Source organism: Pteropus vampyrus, unplaced genomic scaffold, assembly GCF_000151845.1.
Source record: "Pteropus vampyrus isolate Shadow unplaced genomic scaffold, Pvam_2.0 Scaffold170, whole genome shotgun sequence".
In the NCBI taxonomy this organism is placed as follows: Eukaryota; Metazoa; Chordata; class Mammalia; order Chiroptera; family Pteropodidae; genus Pteropus; species Pteropus vampyrus.
The window spans coordinates 4,068,710-4,078,661 of NW_011888951.1; the positions used below are offsets into that span (position 1 = coordinate 4,068,710).

The window sequence follows — 9,952 nt, forward strand, 5'->3', positions numbered from 1 at the left end:
CAAAGTGAATATAGTGGAAACATACTTCAACATAATAAAAGTCATTTATGACAAACCCACAGCTAACATCTTACTCAACAGTGAAAAGCTAAGAGCTTTTCCTCTAAGATAAGAAACAAGACAAGGATGATCACTCTCACCCCTTTTATTCAACATCTTATTAGAAATCCTAACCAGAGCAATTAGTCAAGAAAAAAATAATAAAAGGTATCTGAATCGGAAAGGAGTAAAACTGTATTTGGAGACAACATTTTATATATACATATATAAAACTCAAAAGACTCCTCCAAAAAACCATTAGAACTAAAAAACAAATGAGTAAAGTTGCAGGATAAAAAGTCAACACACAAAAATCAGTTGCATTTCTATACACTAACAACAAAGTATCAATAAGAAAATTGAGCAAACAATCCCATCCACAATTGAATCAAAAAGAATAAAATACCTAGGAATAAATTTAACCAAGAAGGTGAAAGATCTGTATACTAAAAATTGTAAGACATTGATGAAATAAATCGAAGACACATATAAATAGAAAGATATTCAGAGCTTGTGAACTGAAAGAATTAACGTTGTTAAAATGTCCATACTACCCAAAGCAATCTATAGATTCAATGCAATCCCTATCAAAATTCCAATAGCATTTTTCAAGTAAAAAAATCCTAAAATTTGTATGGAACCACAGAAGACCCTAAATAGTGAAAGCAATCTTGAGAAAGAGCAAAGCTAGAGCCATCACACCTCCTGATTTCAAACTGTTTTACAAACTTATAGTAATGAAAATAATATGGCATTGGCAAAAAAAAAACAGACACATAGATTAATGGAACAGAATTGAGAGCCCAGAAATAAACCAACACATATAGGGTCAATTAATTTATAACAAAAGAGCCAAGAATATAGCATGGGGAAAGGATAGTTTCTTCAATAAATTGTACTAGGAAACTGAACAGCATATGCAAAAGAATGAAACCAGACACCTATTTTACATTATACACAAAAATCAACTCAAATAGCAAAAACAAAACAAAATAGCAAAAACAAAACAAAAAACACCCTCTAATAAATGGGCAGAAAAACTGAATAGACATTTTTTTCCAAAGAAAACATACGAAGGACCAATAGGCATATGAAAAGGTGCTCAACATCACTAGTCATCAGTGAAATGCAAATTGAAACCACAATGAGATATCACCTCACACCTGTTAGAATGGCTGTAATCAAAAAGACAGGAGATAACAATTGTTAGGCGAGGATGTGGAGAAAAGGGAAACCTTGTTCGCTAGTGGTGGGAATGTAAATTAGTGCAATCATCATGGAAAATAGTATGTAGGTTCCTCAAAACATTAAAAATAGAACTACCATATGATCCAGCAATTCCGCTTCTGGGTATTTATACAAAGAAAATGAAAACACTATTTAGAGGAGATATCTGTACCTCCATGTTCATTGCAGCATTATTTACAATAGGAAGACATGGGAACAATGTAAGTATCCACTGACAGATGAATAGATAAAGAAAATATGGGTTTGTGTGTATAGGTGCATATATAATGAAATATTATTCAGCCATAAAAAGGAAGGAAATTTTGTCATTTGCAACAGTATGGATGGACCTTGAAGGCATTATGCTAAATGAAAGAGAAAGACAAATACTATATGATCTAACTTACATGGTATCTAAAAAAAATTGAACTCAGAAACACAGAACAGACTGATGGTTGCCAGAGGTTGTGGGGTGGGAGATGAGGGAAATGAGTGAAGGTAGACAAAAGGTACAAACTTCCAGTTGTAAGATAAATAAATTTTGGGGATGTAATATACAGTATGGTGACTAGAGTTAATTAATAATACTGTACCATATGTTTGAAACTTGCTAAGAGAGTAGATCTTAAAAGTTCTCATTACAAGAAAAAAACATTGGTAATTATGTGAGATAATAGATGTAACTAAGTTTATTGTGGCAATCATTTCACAATATATACTTATATCAAGTTTTTATATTGTATTCTTTAAACTAATACAATGTTATATGTCAATTATATCTCAGTAAAACTGGAAAAAAATACAAAGATTAATAAAATACAGATATGTATATAAATATGAAATACAAAGATTAATAAAATACAGATATGTATATATTTTTTATAAATCTTAAGTATATAAGGATAAAATCTCATAAATCTACACAGACCATGATAAACTATAAAACTGGTCATCACACTGGATATACTGCAAGATTTTTAAGCTAATAAAGTCTAGAAATCTGTAAACTGACAATCATTAAAATATAAATAATTGTAGAGAACAGACTTGGTGATCATTTCAATAGGACATGTTTCAAAAGATAAATTTCAGATGTTGAGAAAGGAATCATTTTCTTTGGGATATAACTGCATTTCTATTAGAACAGAAAGCTTACAGAATTGTTTTCAAATGGGAAATGACAAGAAATTTCAAATGAGCATGGGAGTGAGGGATATTAGTTCCAAAATGCTAACGATGACTCTAACTTGGTTATTCTTTTTAAACCTCTTCTTTCCAAGTATCATTTCGAAGTCTTTCTTGGTGGTAACTAGTCTAAAAGTATCAAGTATCCTGTGGGCATATACACTAGGGGTCTCAACTACTTAACAGAATACAGAGAGCACACAGTAGTTGTTAAATAAATATTATCCCATTTCCCCCCTCTATTATCATAAGCTTCATGCTTATTTATCTCCCTAATCTCTCAAAATTTCTTTTCATGAAAATTCTGCTTGGCTTCTTACTGGTATATATGGAAGCAGATAGGAGGAAAGATAAGATTATAATTCTCCCAAAAAGTCTGAGTAATGAAAGCACGAAGAAGGAGGAAATATCCTATTACAAATTTTAAGTCAAATATTAAAAAATGGTGAATTTTCTTTGACTTATAGTGTATCTTCTTCTTTGAAGCATATTCTTGCTCTCATTTTACCAATTTACAAAAATAAGCTCAGAGAATTTAACTGACTTATTCAAGTATTTCCCCATGATTATTCATTTAGTCAACTATTATTTATTAATTGGCTCCTGTTATGTAATTTCAGTTTACATAGACAAACAGGCTACATAATCTATACATGGTTTTTCCTGAAATCTTTAGTTCAAAAATCATTTTCATATACATGCCATTTTATTTTGATAAAGCCTGCACATTTAAACTGTCCAATGCAAAAAGCATAAATAAAATTTACTATACACAATTTAGCACATTTAACATATACCTTCACTACTTAACATTTCATGGTCATTATATGTAAAATATTAGTAAACAAATAAAAAGTTCAACATAATTACTGTGGATCTACTATATACAGAGCGTTGTGATCAATTAAGTCTCAGACATCATCCCTAACATCAAGGAGCTTATAATTTACTTAATGGTAAACTATGCTAAATAAGAAAATTTAAATAATAAATGATTTTAATAACACAGCACAAGAAACACAAGGTACTACATGATTAATTTGTCAGAATTACAGATAAGTATTACAGAATAAGTACTATAAAAGTTTAAGAAACGGGCCAATCACAGCCTGGAAGGTCAAGAAAGGCATTATTTATGGATTTGAGCTGGGTTTGAAGGTTGGATAAAATTTTAACAGATATTCCGCATGGGAAGATGTGGAAGTGAAATTTCAAACAGGGGGAGATTTATGGGAGTGATCTTATAGGAGATCAGTGAAATTGAAGCAAAGATTTATTTATGTGAGTAACAAAGGGACATGATATTATGGAAGCCCTAGAATGCCTGAGAAAGGTATTGTATATACTCTAAGTAATGGGAAACATTATAGCATTAATAGATAAGAACATGAACTCTAGGACTAGACTGTCCAAGTTCTCATCCTAGTTCCTAGTTCACTTACTAACTATATGACCTTGAGGAAATTACTTGTGACTTATTTCTCATCTGTAAAACTGGGTAATAATAGTATCTTCCTCTAGATTAAATAAATTGATATAGATAACACATTTAAAACATTGCCTGCCACATAAGCAATTTATAAGCTTTACTTTACAAGCTTTATAAGCAATTAAGTTTTTAAGCTCTGGAGTTGATCCTTCTATTTTAAATATACCCTTCCACACATATTTATTGAGCACCGATATGTGCAAACATTATGCTGGGTGCTGGAACACACATTTCTTCAAAGTATCATGCTCCTTCCCTCTTCAGGAACTTTTACCCAACTGCCTCCAACACGCCCACTCCTTCTGCAAAAAATTCTACCTCTTTCAGTATTTAGCTTACTTTCATAAGGAAGTCCTCTCTAAACCCCTAGAAAAGTTATCTCCTCTTATAATTCCTTATAGCACCCATTTTTTCTTTTTAATATTTATCACAATCTATAAATATACATCTGTGTGATTATTTGATTAATGCCAATCTTCCCTCCAGACTGTAGACTACGAAAAGACTCCTACTAAACTGTGTTCACCAAGTAATTAGCACGAAACCTGATGTAGTACCTATTCAATAAATACCAATGGGATGAATAAGTGAACAGTGTATAAACAGTTGGTCAAGAAGTTGTATTGAACTCCAATTATATTACTGATTCAGGCAAGCATCAAAAATGGATATTAAAATCTTTAGGTAAATGTATATTGGGAAAGAAAATTATTAATTACAAAGGAAAAAATGTATGTCTACAGTGAAAAGATGGTAATCACTACCTTAACCAAATAATCACATTACCAATAGTTTAACAAGCTGACATTATGCACCTACTGATATGATGCAATGAAAAGTTTAAAACATTGCCTACACAGTATTCCAGCCAAAAATGTTTAACCTGAATTGAATCATGAAGAAACAAACAAATCTAGAATGTGAAGCATTCTTTAAGACAACTGTCCTAAACTCTTCAAAAAACTGTTATGAAAAACAAATCATACTAAATTAAGAGACTCAAGAGATTAATTAACCAAACGCCATGCATGAACACTGACTAGAACCTTGACCAATAAAACACATAATTCACAAAGCAAAAAATGATATTTATGGGGCAATCAGAGGAATTTGGACCATACATTAGATGATACAATTAATTAATGATCACTTTCTTGGATGTGATAATGGTATTTTGATTTTGTAGGAAAATGTCTGCTCTTAGTAGATGGCTGTTGAATCATTTAGGAAAGAAGTGTTTTATTATCTGCAACTAATTTTTGAATGATTCAGGGAAAAAAAAAGAATGTGAGCGTGAGGGAGTGGAGTGAGGGGGAGAAGCAGAAGAGAGGGAAAGGAGAGAGAAGGAAAGAGGTGTTCGAAAAAGAGGCAAAATGACAAAAATAAATCTAGGTGAAAGATTGATATATGGGTCTTCATTGTACTATTTGTGTAACTTTTCTATAGGCTTGAAATTTTTCAAAAGAAAAAAGAGTGTACTGAGCTGTTGGTGGGAAGCATTCCTTCCCACTCTGACTATAGAAATTCTAGACAAACTAGATTTTTTTTAAAGTTTATACAAATTCAAAAGCAAGAAAAAGAAATATACAGATACCATAAACCAAGAAGAAACCAGGCCACAGCAAAGAGTGAGAACTAAATGGTGGCAGTCCACAGGGGATACAAAACCTTCAGGCCTGGGATTTGAAAGCTAGCGGAGAGGATGGGAATTGCTGGCTGCAAACTTATAGAAGTTTCTACATTGGAGGGAGCCAGACTGGGCTCTCTGCATAAAGCCAAGAGCTTGTGGGGTGTTGACAGGGTGGTGGGCGGGAATGGTCTACAAATGGCCCCAAGACTCCTCAACAGAGCAGCAGGACAGAACACAGTGCCAATAAATTCGACATTCAGAAATTAGAATTTCTATCCTGCCCCTCATTCAGGAATGGGAATAATATTAATTCTTCTCATTCATGAGCATCACATAGTTTATCTCTATACTTACACAGCTCTTCTTGTGACTTTTAATAATATTTTTAATTGTAAAAAAGTCATTAAATATGGGACAGGAGAGAGAAGGGTGCATGTAACTATAAAGAAGTAACACAAGAGAGATCTCTGTGGTGCTAGAATCATGCTGTATCTTAAATTGCAATGGTGGTTACACAAGTCTACATGTGATAAATGGAAGAGAACTACGTATTCATGAATATATTCATAGCAGCATTATTCATAACAACCAAAAGGTGGAAACAACCTAAATATCTATCAACTGATGAATGGATAAATAAAATGTCAATTTCCTGGTTTTTTCTATAGTTATATGTTACTGAGGAAAACCGGGTAAATGAAGGGTGCACAGAAACTTTTTATACTATTTTGCAACTTCCTGTGAATCTATAATTACTTCAAAATAAAAAGTTGAAAAAATAAGGAAAAAAGTTATTAAAAATTGAATAGACATGGGGGCAGGGTGAAGAGGGCATCTTTATAAGAGAATGTCAGAGCCCAAGTGTGGTGAAGCAGATGTCCTTGTTGTAGGGTGCTCAAGCATAAAGGTGTCAGAGCCCCAGCAGGGTGAGAAAGTTGTCTCCTCAGGATAGCCCTGCATGGAGAGTCAGAGCCCAAGTGGGTAAGAAGGGTCCATGTGCAGGAGGGGTGTAGAGAAAGATGTAAGAGGTCGGTCCAGAGTGGCAGGTCAGAGCCTGAAGAGGATAAAAAGGGCCAAGAAGACAGTGATAGGAAATTGGTTACATGTAGAGAAATGGAATAAGTAACTACTCAAAGGGCAATGGGAGAAGGTTTCTCACTGTTGGAGAAAGGGGTTAAAATGTGGAAAAGGAGAAAATTACAAAGAACCCTGCAAAGTTAGTTTGGAATCTGAGGTATGTGTGAATTCATGGACTTCAATAAATATAGATGCTTATAGCAATAAATATAGATGTAAATGTGTGTGTGCACGCGTGTGTGTGTGTCTGTGTATACATACGTTCTCTAGCTCTATGCACAGAGGATCTTGGAGTAGGAAAGCCCCACTTCAACTCCATGTAGCAATGAGAATACAGTTTTGGTTTCTAAATAATTGAACCAAAGCTCCACAGAGAAATGGCTGATTCCAGACCTGGAGTAGAAAAAACACAAGAGCTTTGATGAGGTTGTAGAGAAATACGAACCCTCACACATTGCTGGGAGGAAAGTAAAACCGTGCGAAACTTTGGAAAATAGTTTCTCAGTTCTTCAAAGAGTTAAACAGTTATACAACATGGCATAGCTTTTCTACTCCTAGGTTTATACTCAAGAGAAATGCAAACATTCACACAAAAACTTATCCACAAATGCTCACAGTAGCATTATTCATAACAACAAAAATCGGAAACAATTCAAATATCTATCTACTGATGAATGGATAAATAAAATGTGGTATGGAATATTGACAAAATGGAATATTATTTGATACAAACAAATGAAGTACTGCTCTATACCACAACATTGATGAATCTTGGAAATATTATGGTAACTGAAAGCAGACACAAAAAGCTATACATTATATAATTAAATTTATATGAAATGTACAGAACAGGCCAATCCACAGAAACAGAAAGTAAATTACTGGTTGCCAGGGGCTGAGGGGAACTGGAGGGGAACTGGAGAGAAATGGGGAGTGACTGACAATGGATAAAAGATTTCTCTTAGTGGTGATGAAAATGTTCTGGAATTAGTGGTGATGACTGCACAACTCTGTAAATATATAAAAACCACTGGACTATAAAAAATGGTGAATTTTATGGTTATGTGAATTATATTTCAATTTAAAAAAAAAAGAAGAGCCTTGGATATCTTGTGTGCTGGAAAGCAAGGAAGTGCTCCAAGAATGACTGGGACATGTTAAAAGGACACAGAAACCAGATGAAGGAACTCCCACAGGCCAAATCAGAGACAATCTGATCATCAAAATAAATAATGACAGCAATGGATTATCACCCACTGAATAAAAAAGAAAACCATGAGTCTTTATAACAAGAATGAATGAAACTCAAATGTGCTAAGGGATAGGATATTTACATAGTTTTAAATTACTAATTACTAAAGAAAAAAAAGAGCCACTTCAGAGACAGCCTGGCAGACACCACCTTACACAAGTGATCAAAGTGAACATCATCAGTAATGGGACAAATAGAAATCCGTGCTCCCTGACAAGTTACAATGAAAAGGACATAGCAATATAGATACATAGCAATATAGATACTTATGTGTGTGGGGAGTGGGGTAAGTGACAGGGACAGAAGTATATGAGGAACTCCCTGTATTTTTTGCTCAATTTTGCTATGAACCTAAAACTGCTCTAAAAATAGTTTATTAATTAAAAACAAAGGCAGTACCACTTCTGTGAAAGTCCCACTAAAAATGCACTCCCTGAACCTAGTCATGAGGAAACATCAGACAAATCAAAATTAAGCAAAAGTGTCAAGGTCAAGAAAGTCCACAGAACTGTTCTAGCAGAGACTAAAGAGACATGACAAATAAATGCAACAAGTGATTCTAGATACTCTTGATAAAAAGGACATTAATATAACTGGCAAAACTTGAATAAGGTCTGAGAACTAGATAGTGGTAATGCATCAATGCAAATTCCTTGATTTTGATGACTGTACTGTGATGATGTAGGAGAATGTCCTTGTTTGCAGGAAACACAGTTTCAGAGGTGATGAGGCATGCAGTTAGCAACTCACTCTCAAATGGTTCAGAGAAAAAAAGTTGTTTGTACTATACTTAATGCCTTTTCTATATGCCTGAGGTAGTTTTAATTTTTTTTAATGTACCAAAAATGTCTATCATATTTTTAATTTCTTTTTCTGATCCTTTTTATGGCATCTTGCTCTCATTTCACGGATATAAATTCTTCTCTTACCTCTCTAATGTATTTACCTACAGTTTGGTTTTTGGTTTTTTTCCCAAACTTGTTTCCAGTATTATTTCCTCCAATTCCTCTTTTGTACTTTTGTGTTTTGGTCTCTTTCACATTGGAGGGTTTCCCCAAATGCCTATCTACTGAACAACTAAAGTACTAGAAGCCAACTGAAAGCTCTGCATGTGTGGCTTCTCACTAGGAGGCTTTCATTGCACGGGGATTGGATGTGAACACAGCTATTTCATTGGAAGATCTCCAAATGTCAGTATATGTACATTTTTTCCTTTGGATTCCAGAGAAGACTCATATAATATCCTGTCAGGGGTGCGGAAATGTAATACCAGGCAATCACTTTCCTAAAAAAGAGTAGAGGAAGGAGTGAGAGGAAGGGTTTCACTTGTCAATCTATGGGATTTCCCTTAATTCCCCTGCTTTCACCATAGTGCCCCATCCTTGATCTCTGCTATGTCTAATGTCTCCAAATCTTGAGCCTCTTTAGTTTCATTTTCCAAAGAAAAACCTGTGGTCTCCTGAGGACTTGGGAGAGGGGCAGTCTTCTCACTGCAATAATCTGGACCTCTGAGAGGATTTAAATTTACATCAGGATTCTTTACGTGCTTTCTTACAAAAGTATCCATCTCATTTTAAAAATAGAAGTTACTAAATATTATACATGTACATCTAAAAAAGGAATATAATTACTTAATTCAGTACAGTTTCTTCCTGAGGACCTCTTCTTTTTCTTTGGGCTTCTAGACCTCTTTTTATTGTGATTACCAGAGGCCTTATGGACACTCTCATGAATCTCAGTCTTAGGGGTTGCTCCTTTTATGTCTCCTTCACTGGTACTTCCTATTTATGCTATACACTAATTACAATGAATGTATGAACATGATGCATCAAACACAACTGAGCATCTATTATTTACCAGGCACTGTCCTACTCATTAGGTTACAATTACAAGACTATGTCCTTGACCTAAAAGTGCTCAATGTTTCATAGAGAGACGGATAAGTAAACTTAAAATATAAAACACTGTGGTCGGTCAGTTTCTGTCTTTCTTTCTCTCTCTCTCTCTCTCTCTTTCTCTTTCTTTCTCTCTTTCTCTTTCTCTCTCTTTCTCT

General features: G+C 34.1%; 1 protein-coding gene across 6 annotated transcripts in view; it reads right to left on the reverse strand.

Annotated features, from left to right (window-relative positions):
• ZFYVE9 (zinc finger FYVE-type containing 9) overlaps positions 1–9,952 on the reverse strand; it is a 124,820-nt gene that overhangs the window by 83,374 nt on the left and 31,494 nt on the right. Inside the window, exon 3 of one of the 6 annotated variants that reach the window (XM_023536777.1) lies at positions 6,909–7,040. The exons of the other annotated variants lie outside the window; for them this stretch is intronic. The gene's annotated coding sequence lies outside the window, so the exon portion shown is untranslated. The remainder of the gene's footprint in view (positions 1–6,908; positions 7,041–9,952) is intronic. 6 annotated transcript variants of the gene reach the window in all.